This window comes from Cajanus cajan, chromosome 11 (assembly GCF_000230855.2).
Source record: "Cajanus cajan strain Asha chromosome 11, NIPB_CcT2T_4, whole genome shotgun sequence".
Lineage (NCBI taxonomy): Eukaryota > Viridiplantae > Streptophyta > Magnoliopsida > Fabales > Fabaceae > Cajanus > Cajanus cajan.
This window is the reverse complement of record NC_138527.1, coordinates 17,018,638-17,042,961: the sequence shown is the minus strand read 5'-3', so window position 1 is coordinate 17,042,961 and position 24,324 is coordinate 17,018,638. Positions and strand designations below refer to the sequence as shown.

Genomic DNA, 24,324 nt, shown 5'->3' with positions numbered 1-24,324 from the left:
CAAGAATACCAATCTCTATTGGCAAGTATAAAGAAGAAGTTTTATGTGACATAGTGACATTAGAGGTTAGTCATGTCTTGCTTGGGAGGCCATGGAAATTTGACAAGAAAACAATCCATGATGGCCTCACCAATAAAACAAGTTTCCAACACTTGGGAAAGAAATTTGTGCGGTGTCCTCTATCACCTTCTCAAGTGAATGAGGACCAACTCAAATTAAAAGCTAAGAAAGATGAGGAGAAAAGCAAAAACAAAAACAAAAAGAAAAGAAAAGAAAAAAATAATTTTTCCTTTGAAGAAAAAGGGCTAGGTTCTAGAGAACCTTAACCCTTGTGCCATCCTCATTCTTTTTGGTGCCAAAGAAAGATGGCAATGGAGGATGAGCACCTTTTTTTAAAAAGAAAGCCATCATTGAATAAAAGGCACCCAATCCCTAAGATAGATGATTTAGTGAATGAATTACATGGGGTCAATAACTTTTTCAAAAATGGTGATGCCTCTTTGGCTCTCTCCTTCCCCTAGTACTTTCATTCAACAAATTGTGTACTTAAGGATTGCATAGCTAAGTTTTAAGTAGTTTCTTTCCCTAATTATGGTCTCACATCTCTTGAAGGTACCAATGAAATGATTGAGCTTGAAGATTTGTGGCCAAATCCTTCTCAAGAAGGAGGGGATGATGGAGGACCATCCATGGAGCTTTAAGTGAGACCCATCACTAAGCCAACGACTAAGAGAGTGGAACAGGATAGGGAAGTCAAAACCTTAGAAGACATGCTTCTCAAGATTAAAATACACTAATCACTCTCCTAAGCTTTGATAACCTAGAATTTATCTTTATGCCTATTTTGCCCTTGTCTTTAATTTTCCATTTTTACCCTTGTATTTTGGGGTATCTTAGACATAGGATCTATTTTAATTGTATTTCCAATTTTACCCTTGTATTTTGGGGTATTTTAGTCATAGGATTTATTTTCTTTTATATGTCCCATTTTATCCTGTAGACACCGAATTTCGTCCGGGGGATACAAATAAGGAAATGGACCTTTGTTATGAAGGGAAGGAGCTCCCGAAGCATGCAAACAACAAGTCATGACTTTAGAAGGCCCAAAATCCCAAACAAGTTAATTTTAGAAGGCTGGAACAGGCTGTTCCAAAACTAGAACGGGCCGTTCCCAATTTGGAACGGGCCTTTCCAAGTTCTCAAAATAGCCAATAACCCTAATTTGGAACGGGCCGTTCCAAAACTGGAACGGGCCGTTCCAAGCTCTTCAAAGGAGGGCTAAAAATTTAACTGGAACAGGCCATTCCCAAACTGGAACGGGCCGTTCCAAGTTATAGAAAAGGCCTAAAAAACTTAGGATGGAACGGGCCGTTCCAAATCCAGAACGGGCCGTTCTAGCACTCCAGAACGAGCCGTTCCAAATCCAGAACGGGCCGTTCTAGCACTCTAGAACGGGCCGTTCTAGCACTCCAGAACGGGCCGTTCTGATTTCAGAACGGGCCGTTCCAGGGTTCGAATTTTGCATATAACGGCCATATCCAGAACGGGCCGTTCCGATTTTGGAACGGGCCGTTCTGGACCCTGTCTGAAGCCTATAAATAGACAGCTTGGGCACATTTCTTAGGGACTCCAAAATTTCGTCCAGACTCCCTAGAGCACGAAATTTCTCTTTTTTTTCTCTCTCCCCCTCTCTTTTGTATTTCTTGAGATTTTTGTGAGGCATTGTAGTGTGAAAGGTTGCCAAAAAGCACCCAAATCTCCATCTTTGAAGATTAATAGAGCTCGTTCAAGAGGTATTTCAGCTAATTTTCTTCTCTCTCTTTTATTTCTTATTTTTAATAAATATTATTTATAATAAAAATAATCATGTAGACATTTTAGGATTAATTGTATAATTTAAATTTTAAGCATGTAAATAATTATTAATAAAGGGGATTAAATATTTTATTTATTAATTCTTATTACGTTATCTTCATCATAGGGTACCGATTTAGGGCGTTGTAGGGGGGGTGCTTAATACCTTCCCTACACGTAACCGACCCCCGAACCCAATTCTGGTTATCAAGACCATTATTGGACTTTTAAAAACCTTTTCTTTTTCTAATGTTTTGAGTAAAACATTGGTGACGACTCCATAGAACTTATTTTCAAAACCATTAATTAAGGATTAGTCTGGTGTCTGGGCATTCGTTAATTGATGAGATCTTTAAAAGGATGTCTAAACCATACGTCGCAAGATCGAAAATTTTCGGGTTGCCACATATCCTTGTATTATGGGGTGCTTTAGATCATAGGTTTTTATTTTTGGGCTAAGGTATTTGATTAGGGTGGGAACAAAACCTAGACATATTTTTTGTGGCTCTTGGACCTATTTTTGGTGTTAGAAAGGCTTAGGCCCAAGTGGAGGGCAAAGGTTGCATGGTCTTATCAAGCACCTAGATGTTGCCTAACTAATCCCAAAGATTCCATCCTTGGCCACCAAGTTGCATCTAGGGTTCATTTGCATTTCATTTGGTGTGCATTTGGCTTGTGAATTTTGTCCATGCACTCTCCAAATACAACCCTAGATGCCTCCCACTCCTATAAATACCCTAGGCTATGCATCATGTAAATACTTTGGATTATATGAATTTGAGTGAGCATTTTTGCCTCAAATCCTCTCCTTAGTCACTAGGTCAATTCGGCCTACCTCTCTTATCTCCTCCTTAGAGTGAGTTTAGGGATACCTTGAATGGCCTTCACCTCCACTTAGTGAAGAGAGCCAACTAGAACACCCAAAACACCATCTTCCCTTCATTTCTCATATTTGCCCAAGCCATCACCATCTACGCCACCTTCCTTTTTTTGCCTTACCCTTGAAGGAAATCCACCCACTAAGGTCACTATCTTGGCCTTGGCAAGGAGCTCCTCTTCACCATTGACGTTTGTTCATCCCCATGGTGGAAGGAGTCCATCACCCCCTTTTTGATGATGACAACCCATGACTCAAATCATAACAATCCAAGCTATTGTGCTTCAACTTTTCCAACCATTGTGCCTTTAATTCCAACATACAAAACCTGCACAATACACACACACAAGCACAATACCTGCAAAACAACAACTAAACACATACAACCTTTTCCCCCCCTTTGGCATTATCAAAAACAAATCAAGCTATGTTTAACAATATAAGCCATATGCATAATTTCAATCTTTGTGAACAGCAATATCCAAGTTAAAATTCTTTCTTCAACAATCCAAACTGATCACAAGTTATATGATGGAGGAGGCCCATGGGCTAAGGGCCCAACTACTAGAGCAATGGCAAGAAGGATGCATGAAGAGTGGGCCCAAGCCCAAGAAAGGCCCATCACTTTATTTTGTTGGGCTTTAGCCCAAGCCCATTAGATTAGGGTTAGAATAGGATTGGGCCTTAGTGCCTTGTATTTCTTTTGGGCCTTGTATTTTCGGCCTTGTAGTGTAGGATTTTCATTAGAGGTCATGTGAATTTAGAGTTAATTAGGTTACATGTGAATCTACATTAGCATGTAATTAGAAGCACATTTGGTGTGCATTTCGGCCATGTGCAACACATACACATGGTGTGATCCGAAATGCAACTCAAATGGCCTCCTAATTACATGCCAAATGAGAGCACATGGAGGGGGTGGCCGGTTGGCACCAAAATTTGAATTTAGAATTCAAATTTTGGCGCCTAGAGTTAAGTTAACCATACCATGGTTTTACTTAACTCTAGGTGAACCCAACTTAAACCCTTAACCTAATTTCTATTATAAATTCCTTTATGACCGGATTGTATGACACTTTTGGATGATATATTAATGAGATTTCTTTCCATAGAAATTGCCTATCCGAAAGTCACTCTCCCTAACTCAACCCTACTTGAGATCCTCTCCTTGTAGAGCTAGGGAATTCTTCCTTCTTCCGGACTTAGCTAGACGCAAGCTAGAGTCACATTGGTGCTTCTTGGAGTTTCTATTCCTTGTCAATCTTCCAAGGGACCGAGGAGCATTGAGGGAATTCTTGAGGATTTCCAAGTGGAACCTCATCAAGTGGTATCAAGAGCTTCGGTCTTCAAGAGATAAGTTCATCTTCTTGAATTTTGATCCGTGGTTCCAAATTTGTTCTTGAGTTCATCTTGAGTTTCATCTTGTTAAATTTTTGAGTTCATGTCACAATTGAGTTGATTCTTTCCTAGATCTAGTTTTTGTTTCAAAATTTGATGGATCTAGTTTGTATTGCTTGAATGATTCATATGCGCCTATGTTATATGCTTTCATGAATCATGCTAATCTCTTCTTGTGTTCCATTAGAAATTTTCTGCCTATTAGCTTTTGATTTTGTTTGAGTCTTTTTTGCATCTTATTCGGTCAATTAAATGCTTGAGTCTTTTATTTTAAAATCCATGTCTAGTAGGTTTGTGTAGTTCTTATATGTTCATCTATCTTAGCTATGCTTGTTGATCCTTTTTAATTTTTGATTTGCATCTTGAAACAATTTTCTGGATTTGGCCGAGATCCATTTCTTTTCTTTGGTATAAGCTCATGAATTTTGTTTCATTTTTGAGTTCATAAACTACTACTAGATCATTAGTAGTTTTCTTAGAATTTTAGGCTTCCAAATTTTTTTTTTAAAATGTCTTACACAAAAATTTTAATTCCGTGAGGTTTGATTTTGTTTTATTAGTGTGTGCTGGAAAATTGTGTTTGGATTGCAATTTGAATTTGAAAATTGGAGCCAAAACCGTGCATGTGCTACATAAACCAACCAAGCATCAAAAGCATGTCACATGTTCCTTACATTTTGACCTAATTTGTGTGGCATTTGAATTTCAATTTGAATCCGGTTTTGGTGCTTCCTTTAAGGTGTGACCGAGAATTTGTGAGTTTCTTTTAAAGAAAAAGGCAACTCCTAAGATTTAATAAAAATAAAAAAAAAGAAGAAAAGAAAGTTCAAAAACAAAAGTGAATTTAAAAAAAAAAATATATGCTAAACCTAATTTGAAAAGCAAAAGCCAAATTAAGGAGTTTAATTTTCTCAATTTGTTCTTCTCGGTTTCTACTTGTTTTAGATTCATTAAAAGAAATTTTCAGCTCACCTATTTTTGAGTGTTTGGTTTTGTGCATCTATTCTAGAACCTTTCTTAGGTTTGTTCTTCCTTGACCTAGTTTAATCTTGTCTTTTGTCATCTATATTCACTTCTTCTACTCTAATCTTCTTTCCTATAACTCTTCCATACTTGTGTTGTTTGTATTCATCATGGAACTCAAATGTGACCTATGCTTGACCTAGTTTATCTCCTTAGAAGCTAGTTCTACAAGGGTCATCAAAAGAGGACTAAGAAAAGGAGGAGGAAAGGGAAAAGGAGCCTTCCGGATTTGGCTATCAAACACCAAACACTTGTGGCTGGAAATTTGAAGTGGCTGGACTAGCATTTCCGTGGAGAATTCTTGGAGATTCAATTGAAGATTGTATTTGAATTTTAAAAAAAAAAAATGTATAAGCATTAGTGACGGATTTTAGTGACCGATTTTACCTTACTAATTTGAATTTTTGTTTCAAAATTTGGTCACTAATCCATCACTAATTCTTTGTGGCTGTTTTTAATACTTCATTTCAGCCACTTGTTCTTTATTGTTAGTACTTTGTATTTGGCCTTTACAAGGAGTGTCTTGGGAGTGTCTTTGGTACACAACCATCTCTCCTTAAGTTTACAATTTTCGTTAGTACTTGGTGGGAGTGGTCCTTGATTGATCTTTGGTATCTCTCAAGCTCTCACCTTAGGACACGTTTAGGTAGTTTAATTTTTTGTTGCTTAATCCTTGTTTTACTTGCTTTCATACGTCTAGCTTATCATAGTTCACAAAAACATCAAAAAAATCATTTTCATTGAAAAGAATTTGGTAGAGATTAACTACAAAGGGGATTAGTAATTTTTACTTGAAGAGGCTTGGTTTTTAAGTGGCTCCTAGTAGCTCACCTCCCTCCAAAGTTCAATTTGTATACATAATCCTCTAAGTACTTAGTCTTAACCTTGCATAAAAACAATTGATTTTCAAAAATCATTTCTCAAAAAGTTACTTTCTCCTATAATGGAAGAGTTTTCTACTCCTCAAAGTGATAGTAATTCAAGTGATTACAATGACTTGTCAAAAGTAACACATGAATTAAGATCACTTAAGCTTTGGAAGAAGCAAGAAGCCAAGCAAAAACTTAAAGAAAAACTTGAAAGAGAGGCTCAACTTGCTACTTTAGAGGAAGAGATTCGAATATTAAAGGAGAAAGAAGAAAAATTACACCACAAGCACCGAAGTAGACATAGCTCCCATCATAGTTCAACTCTAGGAGAGTCAATGAATGATAATAGTCTTGCTTTAGGAGATCATTATCAACCACCTCCTAGAAGAGTGCATAGGACCCCCAAGCCAAGGGAATCTAGGGTAGATCTCCCTTATTTTCATGGGAAAGATGATGTTGAGGGGTACCTAGATTGGGAAATGAAGGTGGAACAAATTTTCACTTGTCATCAAGTGAATGAAGAAAGAAAAGTCTCCTTAGCCACCCTAAGTTTTCAAGGTCACGCCATGTATTGGTGGACTTCTTTAGTGCGAGATAGGCGTCTCCATAATGACCCTCCAATTCAACATTGGAATGAATTAAGGAGTGCCTTGAGGAGGAGACATATTCCCTCTTACTATACTAGGGAGCTTATCAATAAGCTCCAAAGACTCCATCAAAAAAATATGACTGTGGAAGAGTATAGACAAACGATGGAGTTATACTTAATGAGGGCTGGCATTAGGGAAGAAGAAAACATTACCATTGCTCGGTTTTTAAGTGGATTAACTTTTGAAATAAGAGATAAAGTGGAGCTTCTCCCTTATAGGGATTTAAATGATTTGGTTCAACTTTGCATCAAGGTTGAACAGCAAAATTTGAGAAAAGGATTTAAAAGCTCATACTCATCATCTTATTCTAAGGTTGACTACAAGAGGGAAGACAAGAAAAATGATTTTGAAAAGAAAAACACTTTTCCCTCCAAAAACCTAGACAAGGGCAAAGAAAAGGCAAAAGAGAAAAACACAAACACTTCACACACTAGCACTAAGACTAGTGACATAAAATGCTTTAAGTGTCTTGGGAGAGGCCATATTGCTTCTCAATGCCCTACTAAGAAGGTTATGATTTTAAGGGGCCAAGACATTTATAGTAGCCAAGATGAAGCTACTACTTCTTCATCTTCAAGTGAGGGTGAAGAAGAAGCAAGTGAAGGAGAAACATGTGAGGTCACTTATCCTTATAATGGGGAACTTCTTATGATGAGAAGGGTCCTCAACAACCAACCTAGTGATACACAATCCCAAAGAGAGAACATCTTTCATACAAGATGTAACATTTCAAACAAGGCTTGTTCTCTCATAGTGGATAGTGGATCTTGGTGCAATTGTTGTAGCACTAGGATGGTTGAAAAGTTGGGTTTGACTACCACACCCCACCCAAAACCTTATCAACTTCATTGGCTTAATGATGATGGGGATATGGTGGTCAACCAACAAGTGGAAGTAGAGTTTTCTATAGGGAACTATCAAGATAAAGTTAAATGTGATGTAGTTCCTATGGAGGCTTGTCATATTTTATTAGGTAGGCCATGGCAATTTGATAAACAAACTCATCATGATGGCCTAACTAATAAAATAACTTTCACACATAAGGGTAAAAAGTTTGTGCTTCATCCTTTATCACCTTCACAAGTGATAGAAGATCAAGTACAAATGAAGGCCAAACGTGAGCAAGAAAAAGGAAAACAAAAAAAAGTTGAAAAAAAAAAAAAAACTTCTAAAAATTGATGAAAAAGAGGATTCTAGAGAGATTAATGTTCCCTCTCTAGAGATAGTTCAAGAAGAGAGTTTTCAATCAAAACCTTTACACAAAACTTCTCTTTTTCTTGAATCATCATCTCATATCCTCATGTGTAGAGGAACATTAACTTGCACTGCCACATCTTCTTTGGAAACTACTCTACCTCTTGAGGTGAAAAATCTTTAAGATGAATTTGATGATATATTTCCCAAAGAAGGTCCAGTTGGACTTCCACCTTTTAGGGGAATAGAGCATCAAATAGATCTTGTGCCTGGGGCTAGTCTTCCAAATAGACCAGCTTATAGGACTAATCCACAAGAAACCAAAGAGATAGAGAAGCAAGTACAAGAGTTGTTGGAGAAGGGCTGGATTCAAAAGAGTCTAAGTCCTTGTGCTGTACCTGTCATTTTGGTGCCAAAAAAAGATGGAAAATGGAGGATGTGTTGTGACTGTAGAGCCATCAACAACATCACCATAAAATATAGGCACCCAATTCCTAGGCTTGATGACATGCTTGATGAATTGTATGGGTCATCCATATTTTCCAAGGTAGATCTTAAGAGTGGATATCACCAAATTAGAATCAAAGAAGGTGATGAGTGGAAAACCGCTTTTAAGACTAAGTTTGGATTATATGAATGGTTAGTAATGCCTTTTGGGCTTACTAATGCACCTAGCACATTCATGAGGTTGATGAATCATGCCCTTAGGGATTGCATTGGTAAGTTTGTAGTTGTTTATTTTGATGATATTCTAATCTATAGCCAAAGTCTAAGTGATCATGTGGATCACCTAAGACAAGTATTTCTTGTTCTTAGAGACAATCACTTGTTTGCCAATGTAGACAAGTGCACTTTTTGTGTAGATAATGTTATTTTTTTAGGTTTTGTGGTGAGTAAAAATGGGGTTCATGTGGACCCCGAGAAAATCAAAGCCATCCAAGAATGGCCTATTCCTACTAATGTAAGTGAAGTTAGGAGCTTCCATGGATTGGCAAGCTTTTATAGGAGATTTGTTCCTAACTTCTCTACATTAGCTTCACCTCTCAATGAGTTGGTGAAGAAGGATGTGGTCTTTGAATGGAAGGAAAAACATAACTTAGCTTTCCAAGATCTAAAGCATAAGCTCACTCAAGCACCTGTTCTAGCTCTGCCTGATTTTTCTAAAACTTTTGAGCTAGAATGTGATGCTTCAGGACTTGGCATAGGAGCTGTGTTGTTACAAGGTGGCCACCCAATAGCTTATTTCAGTGAAAAACTTCATGGGGCTACCTTGAACTACCCTACCTATGACAAAGAGTTATATGCTTTAGTTCGTGCCCTTCAAACTTGGGAACATTATCTTGTGACCAAGGAATTTGTCATACATAGTGATCACGAATCACTTAAATATTTGAAGGGACAACATAAATTAAATAAAAGGCATGCAAAATGGGTTGAGTATTTAGAACAGTTCCCTTATGTCATCAAATACAAAAAGGGCTCTACTAATGTAGTCGCTGATGCTTTGTCAAGAAGACATGTTTTATTGAATATCCTAGGTTCTCAAATACTAGGGTTTGATGACATCAAGGAGTTGTATGAGAAAGACCTTGATTTTGCTAACTTTTATTCTTTATGTATTCAAAAACCTTACCAAGGTTACTATATTTCTGAGGGGTTTCTTTTTAAAGAAAACAAACTTTGTATACCCCAAGGATCTATTAGAAAACTTTTGGTTAGGGAGAGCCATGAGGGTGGGCTCATGGGGCATTTTGGAATTGAGAAGACTCTTTCTCTTTTGAGAGAGAAATTCTTTTGGCCTCATATGAAAAGAGATGTCCAACGGTTTTGTAGTAGTTGCATTGCTTGTTTACAAGCAAAGTCTACTACTAAACCTCATGGGCTATACACACCCTTACCTATATCCTCTTCTCCTTGGGTAGACATTTCCATGGATTTTATCCTTGGTTTGCCGCGAACCCAAAGAGGAAAGGATTCCATATTTGTGGTTGTGGACCGTTTTAGCAAAATGGCACACTTTATTCCATGCCACAAAGTGGATGATGCAAGTAACATTGCTAAGTTATTCTTTCAAGAGATTGTGAGACTCCATGGGTTACCCAAAACTATAGTCTCTGATAGAGATGTTAAGTTCTTAAGCCATTTTTGGAAAACTCTTTGGGCAAAGCTTGGAACTAAACTGCTATTTTCTACCACATGTCATCCCCAAACTGATGGGCAAACTGAGGTAGTAAATAGGTCTCTAGGGACTATGTTGAGGGCAATCCTCAAAGGCAATAAGAAGTCTTGGGATGATTATCTTCCTCATGTGGAGTTTGCCTACAATAGGGTGGTTCACAAGACCACTAACATGTCTCCATTTGAGATTGTTTATGGCTTTAATCCTCTTACTCCTTTGGATTTATTACCTCTTCCGGATGTTGCTTCCTTTATTCATAAAGAAGGCACATCTAGGGCTGAGTTTGTCAAGAAATTACATGAGAGGGTTAGAGATCATATTCAATCCCAAACTGAAAAATACCAAAAATACAATAATAAGGGTAGGAAGGAAGTTATCTTCAAGGAAGGTGACTGGGTTTGGCTACACCTTAGGAAGGATCGGTTTCCTTCCAAAAGAAAGTCAAAGCTTAGTCCTAGAGGAGATGGACCCTTCCAAATCCTTAGGAAAATCAATAACAATGCCTATGTTCTAGATCTTCCTTCTGAGTATGGTGTTAGTTCTAGTTTCAATGTTTCTGATCTTTCTTTGTTTACAGGACTAGCTACCCAAGAGGCGGACACTCTGGATTTGAGGTCAAATCCTCTTCAAGAGGGAGGGGATGATGGAGGAGGCCCATGGGCTAAGGGCCCAACTACTAGAGCAATGGCAAGAAGGATGCATGAAGAGTGGGCCCAAGCCCAAGAAAGGCCCATCACTTTATTTTGTTGGGCTTTAGCCCAAGCCCATTAGATTAGGGTTAGAATAGGATTGGGCCTTAGTGCCTTGTATTTCTTTTGGGCCTTGTATTTTCGGCCTTGTAGTGTAGGATTTTCATTAGAGGTCATGTGAATTTAGAGTTAATTAGGTTACATGTGAATCTACATTAGCATGTAATTAGAAGCACATTTGGTGTGCATTTCGGCCATGTGCAACACATACACATGGTGTGATCCGAAATGCAACTCAAATGGCCTCCTAATTACATGCCAAATGAGAGCACATGGAGGGGGTGGCCGGTTAGCACCAAAATTTGAATTTAGAATTCAAATTTTGGCGCCTAGAGTTAAGTTAACCATACCATGGTTTTACTTAACTCTAGGTGAACCCAACTTAAACCCTTAACCTAATTTCTATTATAAATTCCTTTATGACCGGATTGTATGACACTTTTGGATGATATATTAATGAGATTTCTTTCCATAGAAATTGCCTATCCGAAAGTCACTCTCCCTAACTCTACCCTACTTGAGATCCTCTCCTTGTAGAGCTAGGGAATTCTTCCTTCTTCCGGACTTAGCTAGACGCAAGCTAGAGTCACATTGGTGCTTCTTGGAGTTTCTATTCCTTGTCAATCTTCCAAGGAACCGAGGAGCATTGAGGGAATTCTTGAGGATTTCCAAGTGGAACCTCATCATTATATACACAATTCAGGATAATTCAATCCAAAATCATCAGCAAAATCACAACAATCATTTAGACTCAAAACAGAGTATTACCAGCATCAATCAGCCATGACTCAATCTGCTCACAAGATATCAAATTTTAAAAACAGAACATTCACACATGTGCTCAAAACTAGAGCATTATAGCATCTGCCAAACAAAAACAAAATATGATGCCAAATCCAAATTAACAAATCATCAAAACAAACTCCAAATTTCACCAGAATTTAAATTGTTCAATGACAGAAAGCATTAAAATTGTTCGGAAATTTAAAACATTACAACCAAATCGAAAATAATTGTTCAAAAATAGAATTTAAAATCCTAATTAAACCTAATTATCAAAAATCAATCTTCATCCTCCGGTATGCCAAGGTGAGTCTTGAACATCTTCACCTCATGATCAAGCTCATCAAACCTGTCAAGAATACCAGAAAACAAAGATTCATGTCTACTCGACATTTCCATCACTGCATCAAGTTTGTTTATAATGATTTGCTCAAATGGTGAAAATGGTTTTGGTTCCGCTTCTGGCTCCCTGCCAGGTTCAGCTTCCACCTATGGTGGCTGATCCTCGTCGTGTGACGGAACACCGTCTTCATCGGTTGCCGGTTCAGGGGTTGGGGGTACATCGCCTTTGAACACCCATTTGTCTTCCTGTTTAAGCATCCCCATGTGATGCAAAGAAGACTTCTCAATTTTGTTCGAAGCATGTAAAATTATTTTTCTTTCCCCTGATAAATCCACACCTGCTTTTTCAAAAATCTTGGACAACAAAAGAGCATACGGAATTGGTCCATCTTCCTTCTGCCTTGCCTTCCACATACAATCATTTACGACTGATACCCAATCAATCTTGATTTTCTTTTTAATCACATGCATCAACAGAATGTCATCTCTTAACATTTGAGCATGGTTATGTAAACGGGGTTTCAACATCCAAGCAATAATAAAAGAAATCAAGCGGGAATTCTTTTTCATACCTCCCGCCAGGAACTTCTCATAGTTGGTGTTCACCGGGTTCCTTTGACAGTCCTGGAAGGTAGTCAGCTCTTCAAAATCCCCAAAATTAAAAGGTTGGGGTTTCTCCCGTCTAGTGTCGCTCAGCCCTGCAGCAACCTTCAAAGTTGGCCCGTCCAACTTAATCAGCTTTCCTTTCACCACCGATTGCATGATGCCCTCATTGCTTGTGGAAAAATAGAGAAATAACCTGATCAACTCAAGATAATAGGGACCCTCCATTTCCAAAAACTTGCTCAGTTCTTGGTGCTTTAACAGGGTCAGAAAACTAAAACCCTCATTCTTAAACCATTAAAGCTTAAGAGTCTTCGGAGGAATGATTCTCCGGCCAGCGTACCACTCAAAATAGTATTCCTGAGTCTTCTCGTCTGGAAACCACTTTGAAATCAGTTGCCCAGAGGGTAGAGGACATTTGCTCCCCCTCACTTCAAGCTTCTTTGGTCTCTTTGATGAAGATGCCATGGGTGGGTATTGAAGAAGATGAAGAAAATGAGAGATTTGAGAGAGTTAGGGTTTTTGGTTTGAGAGGAAATGAGAGAAAATGAGAGAAGAGAAGTTGTGATAGAAGTTTTATGCCCTAGCACTTCTAAGTGGGAGGTTTTTAGGAGTAATAGGTGGTTTTAAGAGTTTGGCGCGTAGATAACCGTTCAAATGCTTCAGAAATTTTAAAACCTGTCCAGATCATCGATTATTTATGCAAATAATCGATTATTTGCATCAGCAAAATCCCCTTAAAAACGTAATCTGATATAGATAATTGATTATTTTCAATATAATCGATTATTATAGAGAGAAAAATTTCTCCTAACACAGCCCAGATAATCGATTATTTATAGAATAATCGATTATTCCAGTGGCCTTTCAGATTCCTCTTCCCAGATAATCGATTATTTCCCAAGATAATCGATTATTACAGTGACTCTTTAGATTCTTCATACCAGATAATCGATTATTGCCCGATTAATCGATTATTTCAGAGGCTCTTGGAATTCTTCATGTTCCAGATAATCGATTACTACCCAAATAATCGATTATTATCATGGGTTTACTTAAGATAATCGATTATATTTTAAGATAATCGATTATTCCAGAGAAGTTTTGCTTCTAAAAAATTTTAACCTCTCAAGTTACACCAAGTCTAATTTGCCACTTGAATACACTCTTCTAAACATCTCTAACTATCACTCTCAAAGAATAATCAATTCAAACATGATTCATTGATTATCCCTAATTCAATTCTCAATTGGTTGAATCTTTCCCTTGGTAGAGGTTTTGTAAAAATATCAGCTAGTTGTTTGCTTGTCTCTACAAATTCTACAACACAATCATTCCTTTGAACATGATCTCTCAAAAAGTGGTGTCTTATCTCAATATGTTTTGTCCTAGAGTGAAAAATTGGGTTTTTGGTCAAATTTATTGCACTTGTGTTGTCACACCTCAAAGGAATTTTATTCAGCTCAACTCCATAATCTCTTAATTGTTGTTTCATCCAAAGAATTTGAGCATAACAACTTCCAGCAGCTATATATTCAACCTCAGTTGTACTCAAAGCAACACAAGCTTTCTTTTTGCTATGCCATGAAACAAGTGCACTACCTAGTAGGTGACAAGTTCCACTTGTGCTCTTTCTATCTAGTCTACACCCAGCATAGTCTGAATTTGAGTAGCCTATCAGACTTAGTGAGACTCCCTTTGGATACCACAACCCCACATTGGTTGTACCTTTTAAGTATTTCAAAATTCTCTTCACACTCTTCATATGAGATTCTTTAGGATTAGCCTGAAATCTTGCACATAGGCACACAACAAACATTATATCAGGCCTACTTGCTGTCAAGTACAAGAGTGATCCAATAATGCCTCTATACTTTGAACTATCAACAACAATTCCTTTCTCATCTAAGTGAAGATTGCAATTGTTTGATATAGGTGTGGCAGCCTCCTTACACCCTTCCATACCAAACTTTTTCAGAAGTTCATTGCAATACTTGCTTTGACTTATGAAAATTCCATCATGCATTTGTTTGATTTGCAACCCCAAAAAGAATGTGAGCTCTCCCATCATTGACATTTCAAATTCTCCTTGCATAGTTTTAGCAAATTCTTTGCATAGAGAGGTATTTGTAGATCCAAACACAATATCATCCACATAGATTTGTACATAATTGTATCATTTTTAAACTTCTTGACAAACAATGTATTATCCACCTTTCCTCTTTCATAGTCATTCTCAATCAAAAATTTGCTCAACCTGTCATACCATGATCTAGAAGCTTGCTTCAAGCCATAGAGTGCCTTTTTGAGCTTATACACATGATTTGGATTCTTAAAGTCCACAAAGCCTGGTGGCTGTTCAACATACACTTCCTCTTGTATCAACCCATTGAGGAAAGCACTTTTCACATCCATTTGATAAAGCTTGAAATTCTTTATATAGGAATAAGCAAGAAGCAATCTAATGGCCTCTATCCTTGCCACAGGGGCGAAAGTCTCATCATAGTCAATTCCCTCTTCTTGGTTATACCCCTTAACCACTAGTCTTGCCTTATTTCTTAGAATTATCCCAGATTCATCAAGCTTATTTCTAAAAACCCATTTGGTTCCAATAATTGGATAATCTTTTGGTAATGGCACTAAATCCCATACTTCATTTCTTTCAAACTGATTTAGTTCCTTTTGCATGGCCATTAACCAATGTTCATCTTTTAGTGCTTCATCAATGCTCTTAGGTTCAACTTGTGACACAAATTCCATAGTGTTGCAAATATTTTTAATAGCACTCCTAGTTGAAACTCCCTTACCAATATTTCCAATTATGTTATCCATTGATAAGTCTCTAGAAGTTTTCCATTCATTGGGCAATTGTTCACTTGTTTCCCTTGCTTTCTCATGTGATTCACTCTCCTTAGGCTCTTCAGTTGGTTCATTCTCCAATAGGGGTTGATCAAGCAACTCAGTTAAATCTTCAATTTCAGTTTGCCTTGTCTCTTGTTTATTTGACTCATCAAATACCACATGAACAGATTCTTCTACAACTAGAGTTCTCTTCTTATAGATCCTATAGGCTTTACTATTTGTAGAGTATCCTAGAAAGATTGCCTCATCAGCCTTTGCATCAAACTTTCCAAGTTGCTTTTTCCCATTATTCAGCACATAGCACTTACACCTAAACACTCTAAAGTATGAAATGTTAGGCTTCCTTCCATTATATATTTCATAGGGTGTTTTCTTTAATATAGGACGGATCAGAACTTTGTTTAACACATGACAAGCTGTGTTAATAGCATCAGCCCAAAAATACTTTGGCAAGTTTGTTTCATTCAACATTGTCCTAGCAAGTTCTTCTAAGGACCTATTTTTCCTCTCAACAACCCCATTTTGTTGAGGTGTCCTAGGTGTTGAGAAATTATGATTTATACCATGTTCCTCACAGAAATTTTGAAACATTATGTTTTGAAACTCACCTCCATGATCACTTCTTATAGAGGTAATGTTTGAACACTTCTCATTTTGAACAACCTTGGAAAATTTTCTAAAGGCATTAAAGGCATCATTTTTGTTTGCAAGAAACATAACCCATGTGTATCTTGAGTAGTCATCAACAATCAGTAAACCATAGTAGTTTCCGCCTAAGCTGATGGTTCTTGAGGACCAAACAAATCCATGTGAATTAATTGCAAAGGTCTAGTTGTGGAAATCTGATTTTTTCTTTTAAAGCTAGCCTTCACTTGCTTGCCCTTTTGACAAGCATCACATAGTTTGTCCTTTTCAAACTTGAGTTTAGGTAGGCCAATCACTAATTCTTTCCTACTCAACTTATTCAAATGATCCATATGAATATGTGCAGCTCTCCTATGCCAAAGCCATATGTTTTCTTCTTGAGTTATTAAGCACTTAGTGTTTGAAATTGTTATAGAGTGTTCTAAGTCAAGCATGTATATATTGTCAATTATTTTACTTATGAATCTGATTTCTTTAGTCTTTTTATCACATATCAAGCAACATGTATTATCAAATTCAATTTTAAAGCCTTTGTCACTTAGTTGACTTATACTCAGCAAATTATGTTTCAAACCATCAACAAGCAATACATTCTCAATCAATGTTTGAGAGGAGGAATTACCAACATTTCCATGGCCAAGAATTTTCCCTTCGTTGTTGTCACAATAGGTAATATACCCTTCATTCTTCAATTTCAGACTTGAGAATTTTGAAGGATCCCCAGTCCTATGCCTTGAGCAGCCACTATCAAGATACCAAAGTAGATTCTTGGCCCTCAACCATTCCTACAACAAAGATTCAGAGGAAAAATTTAGGTACCCATGTGAAGGGTCCTTGTTGGTTAGTTCTCAGCCTTTGACTCTTTTCAACCCAAACCATCTCTCCATTTGGAACTCCATATTTTCTAGAATAGCAGTTCCTAATTGTGTGGCCTCTTTTATAGCAATAAAAACAAGTTGTTTGTCTAGAGAAATTTCTTTTAAATTTTCTAAAATTTTGGTTTTTCACAAAAGCTTCTTTCTTTGACTTAAATGGCATGCTCATGCTTTGATTAAAACCAAGTCCACTCCTATCAAAAGTGTTTCTTTGTTTTCCCAATAGAATTTTTAAATTTTCATTTCCATTAGTGAACTTTGCAAGAGTGGATTTTAAATCAGCATTTTCTTTTTCAAAATTCTTGCAATGTTCACAAACATCCTTTGAGGAAATGGAGTTTTCACAATGAGTTTCACTAAAGTTAAACATAGTTTGAAGATTTTCATGCTCATGCTTCAAATCCTCAAGCTCTTGTTCAGCTTTAATTAAAGCATTTTCATACCATTTCAGCTTGTTTTCAACTTTGAATTTAAGGCTCCTAATTTGACAGCTTCTTCATGAATTTGTATAAAAGCTTCTTGGAGTTGATCATAGTCCGGATTGGATTCAAGGTCAGAGTCACTTAGAATTGTGTCTTGTTCAGTTCCAGCCATCAAGCACAAGTTGTTCTCCTCACATTCAGATTCATCACTTGTTGTGCTTGAGTCATTATCCTCCCAAGCAATGTAGGCTCTCTTCCCTTTTCCATTTCTCTTATTCTTCTTCTCCTCTTGTTGCTTCTTCAAAAGGTTTGGACACTCAGCTTTCATGTGTCCTGGTTTTCCACATTCAAAGCAATTGAAGGAGGATGTGCTTGCTTCCTCTTTCTTGTTTGTCTTCTTATTGAATTTGTAGGGGGAATTTTTCTTTCTCCTTATGAATTTTCTGAACTTCTTCACCAACAAATTGAAGTTCTCAGTCTCAAAATCATCAGAGCTTGTTTCTTCACACACCTCTTTTCCTTTGGCAGATTTCAAAGCTTTCAATGACACTCCTTTGCCTTTCTTATCCTGCTGCTCATGTTCATCAAATATGTGTAGCTTTTGCTCATGCTCTCTTAGCTTCCCAAAGAGAGTAACAAGTGTCAAGGAGGTCAAATCCTTTGATTCTTCAATGGCTGTCACCTTTGTTTGCCATGATCTATCCAAGCATTGCAGCACTTTCAAATTCAGCTCTTCTTTCTCAAATTTCTTGCCAAGGTCAACAAGGTAATTTATCAAGTGTGTAAATCTCTTTTGAAAATCAGAAATAGATTCACCATTTTGCATTCTAAACAACTCATATTCTCTTATGAGAGTATGCTTTCTTGATCTCTTAACATCACTTGTTCCTTCATGAGTGACTTGCAAAGTATCCCACATTTCTTTAGCAGATATGCATTGTGAAATTCTAAAAAATTCATCAATAGACAATGCAGATGTTATGATATTTTTGGCTCTTTTATCATGTTGGGCTCTTTTCTTTTCCTCATCACTCCATTCACTCCAATGTTTTTCTTTAAGCTCATCACCATCTTTCTTCATAGGGATATAGGGTCCATTTTCTATAGCATCCCATACAACAATATCAATAGCTTCAATGAAAATCCTCATCCCAATCTTCCAGTAGACATAGTTTTCACCATTGAAAATAGGAGGTCTATGAATAGACACATTCACCATAGGGTAGGTTGTTATTGGCCATTTTTGAAATCTTGAATAACTTTCAAGAACCTTGCTCTAGATACCAATTGTTAGAAAAGAATTGCACAATCCAAGAGGGGGGGTGAATTGGATTCTATGACCCTTTAAAAATTTTCAAAGTATTTAGGATCTTTATTTCACTTAAACTTTTCTAAGACTGAATTTTCAAATGATGCTTCTTTAAAGACTTGTTATGGAAGTATGAATGCAATATGCTTTCTTGATTACAAAATAATCAGGTTCAAATGTAATGCTTTAAATTCAGATTAAACCATCAATATTCACACACACATGTTAATCAAGAATTATCTTCTTTAATGTTCAACTAAGAAATTACTCAAAGTAAAAGATAAGGTAGAAGAAGATTGCACAAGTCTTTTATACTGGTTCAGCCACTCCACATGTGACCTACATCCAGTCCTCAATCAACACCTGATCAAGATTTGTTCCACTATCTCAATGAAGAAGGTTTACAAGCACACCACACATGCATATACTTCAACACTAAAGATAACCACTTTCTTGACCCCAAGAAAGCACCCCTTGTAGAAACCCACTACAAGAAACCTTACCACTTGAGAAACCCTTCTCAAGATTTTATAAGTATTCACAAAGAATAAAGGAACGAATTCACCTGGAATTCAGAAGCAAATCTTAATCTTCCCCTTTCAAGAAAACTCTCCAAGATGGTCACAAAGACTCAACAAAAACGCTTTTCTCAATTTGATTATCAGTTCTAACTCATGTCTGAAGTTTCTAAAAGTTCAAACTATTTATAAAAGTCTCAGACGCAGATAATCAATTATTTTAAAGAATAATCAATTATTTTGTTCTTCAAGTTTTATGGAAATCAACCAAGAACAATATAATCGATTATTTTGCTGGATAATTGATTATTCCAAAGAGTTATTCATGGGATAATCGATTATTTTGGCAAATAATCGATTATTTCAGCAAGGCATCCCATTTTACCTGTTGCTGGAATAATCGATTATATGTAACGATAATCGATTATTTTGAGTTAGCTTTCAAAACTTCGTTTTAAGTCTCAAAATAACTTTCCAATCTCTTTAACTCATCATCATACACTCTCTACTTAGCTTAGATATAGATTTTTCTCATGCACATAGCATACACAACAAACTAAACCATTCAAAACAATTTATACACTAATTCCTATTACATAGCATTTTCTTTGACACTTTCTTTGACTTTGTTTTTGTGCTTCCAAGTTGTTGTTGTACACACACATTGTGATCATAAGTTGTTGTTGTACACACATGTTGTGATCATCAAAACTCCTTTAAGCTTCAAGCTCTCCTAAGCTCAATAGTATATAGTTGATACTTGTATAGGTGTGTTTTTGCCTTTGTATTTGTGAGGCACTTTATTCCTTTTTATTAGATATTGTATATTGTTTCTAAGGTAGGTTACTTGGGCACTTTGACTCCATTTAACCTAATCTAGAAAAAAACTCTTTTCTTATTTTTCTAGTAGTAGGATTGGGAGTGGCATTAGCAAGCTAGAGAGTGAGACTAGCAAGCTAGAGAGTGTTACTAGCAATTGGACCAAGAGATGGACCTAGGCTAAATTTTACATATTAGACTCATTCTACTCCTAATTTTTCATAGATTTGATTTAGCTAGGTTCCATTCACATTAGATGACCCTAACTAAACCAAATCAAAATTTTTCAAAACCGGTTGGAGTAAAATGAAGTCCATGAGCCGCCCACCTTGTCTTGTGTTCACATGGCCGCTTTTCTCTCAAGCTTAGAAGCTTGAAGCACAAGCTTCTCCTTAGCTTGCTTACCAAGCAAGCTAAGTGAGTAGCTTGCTCTCCAAGCCTCTAGACCATGGACAGTTAGCTAGACCTTACCATGGTTCCTAATGATCCATGGTTAAGGCTAGCTTGCTCTCCAAGCTTCCTACTCCTATATACTTGTTTTCCTTTCATTGTAAGACACTTTGGGATGATATTTTTGAGTGAGATCAGAATTTGCACGAAAATTCTCTCTTCCAAAAGTCTTTAACCTCTTTGATATTCATCCAATTCTTTTATCCCTTCCATAGAAGAGTGTGGTGAGAATTGAAGAGACTTATCTATTTCCCAAGGAGTGGCGTCTTTTGAGAGGGTTCTACACCAAACCGTGGTGCTTCCAAGGTCTCTCCCTCCATTGGATACCTTGGAGAAGCTTAAGAAGAATCAAGGAGCCAAAGGTCTAGGGAGGAACTTGAAGAGGAATCAACATCAATCCGGATTCTCCAACAAGTTTCCATCACCTAGTCTTAGCCTTAGGATAATCACTTCTCTTAAGCCTTGTCCGTGGGCTTTCCTTTGATTCTCTAGCTAGGGAACTTCCTTCTTAGCCTAGAGAAACCATATCATTCTCTTCTTAATTCAACCTTCAATCTGTGATCATCAATCAAGGAAGAAGATCCGTGAGTTTGGAGGAGGCAAGGGAAGATTAAGCTTCACTTCACCTACCTACTTCCATCATTTTACTTTGTAATCTTAGCTTTTATTTTGTAATCTACTCTAGTGTCATTGTCAAGTTTTCCTTTGTGTGCTAGCCTTTCATTTGTGCCTTATTTGTTGCTTGTCTTTCTTTGGACTTCTTTCTATTTTTGTCTCATTTCTTTCCACCAATTGGTGTAGCTATTTCTAATTGTTCCTTTTCAGTTTTAGCACTAATATTCCAACAACTTAAGGTGTGTTGAGTGCTTCTTGAAGGTGTAGAAGGCCAAGTTCAAAGGAAGCCAACTTTAAAGGCTTTTGGTGGTAACCAATATCAAGGTTGCTTCTAAAATAGGAGTAACACACTTGATCGGGCTGCACATTGGTGGATGAATTGGAAGACAAAGAAAAACACAATTTGTGAAAATTTTGTGAAATTTGTGACTAGTTTAGAGACGAAAATTTTGGTTACCAAATTTTCCTTGAAAAATACGTATCTAAATTTGTCATTAATTTAGTGGCTATTTTTTTTTTGTAAAATTAGGTGCAGCCACTAATTTCAATTAGTGTGAATTTACATTTCATTTGGTGTGAATTTTCATTTCATTTAAGTGTAAATTTGCATTTCATTTGGTGTAAATTTGCATTTCATTTTTTGTAAATTTCAATTTCTCTCATTTTTGTATAAGGCCTTTATTAGGAGTGTCCTGGAGTGCCTTTGGTGTATCTCCATCTCTCCTTAGTGTTTTCAAATATGTAAATACGTTTAGTGCTTGTAAGAGTGGTCCTTGGAAGTCTTTGGTACTTTCCAAGCTCTCACCTAGGTTTACTTGCCTTAAACGCCTAGTTTATGTTTTCTTCTCTTCAAGTTTTCTTGCAATTTAGGTTTTCATACAATTTATGTTCTCAGAAATTTAATTTTTCAAGAAATTTATGTTTTCATGTCATTTATGTTTTCAAGCAATTTATGATTTCAAGCATTGATAATTGTACACATTAGGCACTTGCTTGTTATTTTCTTTTGGAAAAGATCTTTGTGAAAATTGCTTTGTGCAAGACAAAAGTACAAGGGGGTTTAGAGATTTTTACTTGAAGAGGCTTGGTTATTAAGTTGCTCTTTAGTAGCTCACCTCCCTCCATACTTTAATTTCTACTATTAGACCTACAAGTGTCAAGTCTAGCACTTCAAAAATATTATTTTCTTTACAAACTAAAGAGAAAGTGAGGGCTCTCCAAAAAGTCTTTCTTAACCAAAGAGCTCAAATCACTTAAGCTATGGAGAAAGCAAGAGGCCATTCAAAAGGAAAAAGAGAAAATTGAAAGAGAAGGCCAACTTTCTTATTTAGAGGAAGAATTGAGAATTCTTAGGAAACAAGAAGAGAAACTTAAAGAAGTGATGAAAAAACAAAAGAGAAGAAGTAGGAGCTCACACTCTCAATATTCTTCTCCCAATGAGAGTCTAAACATGGGAGACCACTATCAACCTCCTCCTAGGAGAACCATTAGACCAAGGGAAGTCAAGGTTGACCTCCCACAATATTTTGGAAAGGATGATGTGGAACTATATTTAGATTGGGAGATGAAACTTGAGCAAATCTTTACTTGCCACAAGGTAAGTGAAGAGAGGAAACTCCCTCTGGCTACCCTTAGCTTCCAAGGGCATGCCATGTATTGGTGGACGGTCTTAGATAGAGAAAGGCGCCTCCATAATGACCCTCCTATTCAATTCTGGAATGATCTTAAGAGTGCCATGAGGAGGAGGAACATTCCCACCTATTATGGAAGGGAGTTTATGAATAAGCTCCAAAGGCTCCAACAAAGAGATATGTTTGTAGAACAATACACGCAACAAATGGAGCTTTACATGATGAGGGCTTGCATTAGAGAAGAGGAAAGAAGACCCTATTGAGCTTGACTCTAGTCTGACTTTGTGAACTGACTTGAGAGGTGTAGGATAAGTGGGAGCTGGAAACAACGAAAGTGAAATACCGCTACTTTTAACGTTATTTTACTTCTTCCATGAATCAGAAGCGGGGCGCTGCCCCTCTTTTTGGACCCAAGGCTGGCCTCGGTCGGTCGATCCAAGCAGAAGACATTGTCAGGTGGGGAGTTTGGCTGGGGCGGCACATATATTAAAAGATAACGCAAGTGTCCTAAGATGAGCTCAACAAGAACAAAAATCTCGTGTAGAACAAAAGGGTAAAAACTCGTTTGATTTCGATTTCTAGTACGAATACGAATAGTGAAAGCGTGGCCTATCGATCCTTTTTTCCTTTAGAATTTGAAACTAGAGGTGTTATAAAAGTTACCATAAGGATAACTAGCTTGTGGCAGCCAAGCATTCATAGCAACGTTGCTTTTTGATCCTTCGATGTCGGCTCTTCCTATCATTGTGAAGCAGAATTCACCAAGTGTTGGATTGTTCACCCATCAATAGGGAACCTGAGCTGGGTTTAGACCCTCGTGAGATAGGTTAGTTTTACCCTACTGATGATAGTGTCACAATATTAATTCAACCTAGTACGAGAGGAACCGTTGATTTGCACAATTGGTCATCGCGCTCGGTTCAAAAGCCAGTGGCGTGAAGCTACCCTGCGTTGGATTATGACTAAACGCCTCTAAGTTAGAATCCAGGCTAGAAGCGACGCGTGCACCTGTCGTTTGCTTGTCAACCAGTAGTAAGGGGTCTCCACCCTCCAGAGGCCCGTGCTATTGGCAATCCTCGTAAGGCTGATCAGCCATGCGAGACGCCTTGAAGCGCAATTTCCATTGAGCGACGAGTAGAATCATTTGTAGATGACTTAAATACATGATGGGGTTTTGTAAGTGGCAGAGAGGCCTTGCTGCCACGATCCACTGAGATTCAGCCCTTGTCGCTCTGATTCGTCCCTCCGACCTAAAATAAAATCCAAGTTACTTGCATGTCCTCATGTTGAGGTTGCTAATTTTTTTGTGAAGGGACACGACTATGAAATTGGGCGCACATGTTTGTTGCCCAAGTCATTGGTGGATTGTTGGTGTGCCTAAGTCATGTGCTATTACTAGTTTGTTGATGGTGTCCCAAGCCACATGGATTATTGGTGCCCAAGTCACGTGATTTATTGTTGGGGGGTTCATGGCGCCCCCAAGTCATGTGAGTTATTGATGGTGCCCCCAGTCATCTGAGTTATTGTTGGTGCCCCCAAGTTATATGATTTATTGTTGGTGGATTCTGATGGTGGCCCCAATTCATGTGTTACTATTGGCTCATTGATGGTGTCCCAAGCCACGTGGATTATTGGTGCCCAAGCCTTGTATTATTGG

General features: G+C 37.4%; 1 pseudogene; it reads left to right on the top strand.

Moving 5' to 3' along the window:
* The first annotated feature begins 22,898 nt into the window (after window positions 1-22,898).
* LOC145953810 (uncharacterized) lies at window positions 22,899-23,906 on the top strand (annotated as a pseudogene).
* Window positions 23,907-24,324: the final 418 nt, after the last annotated feature.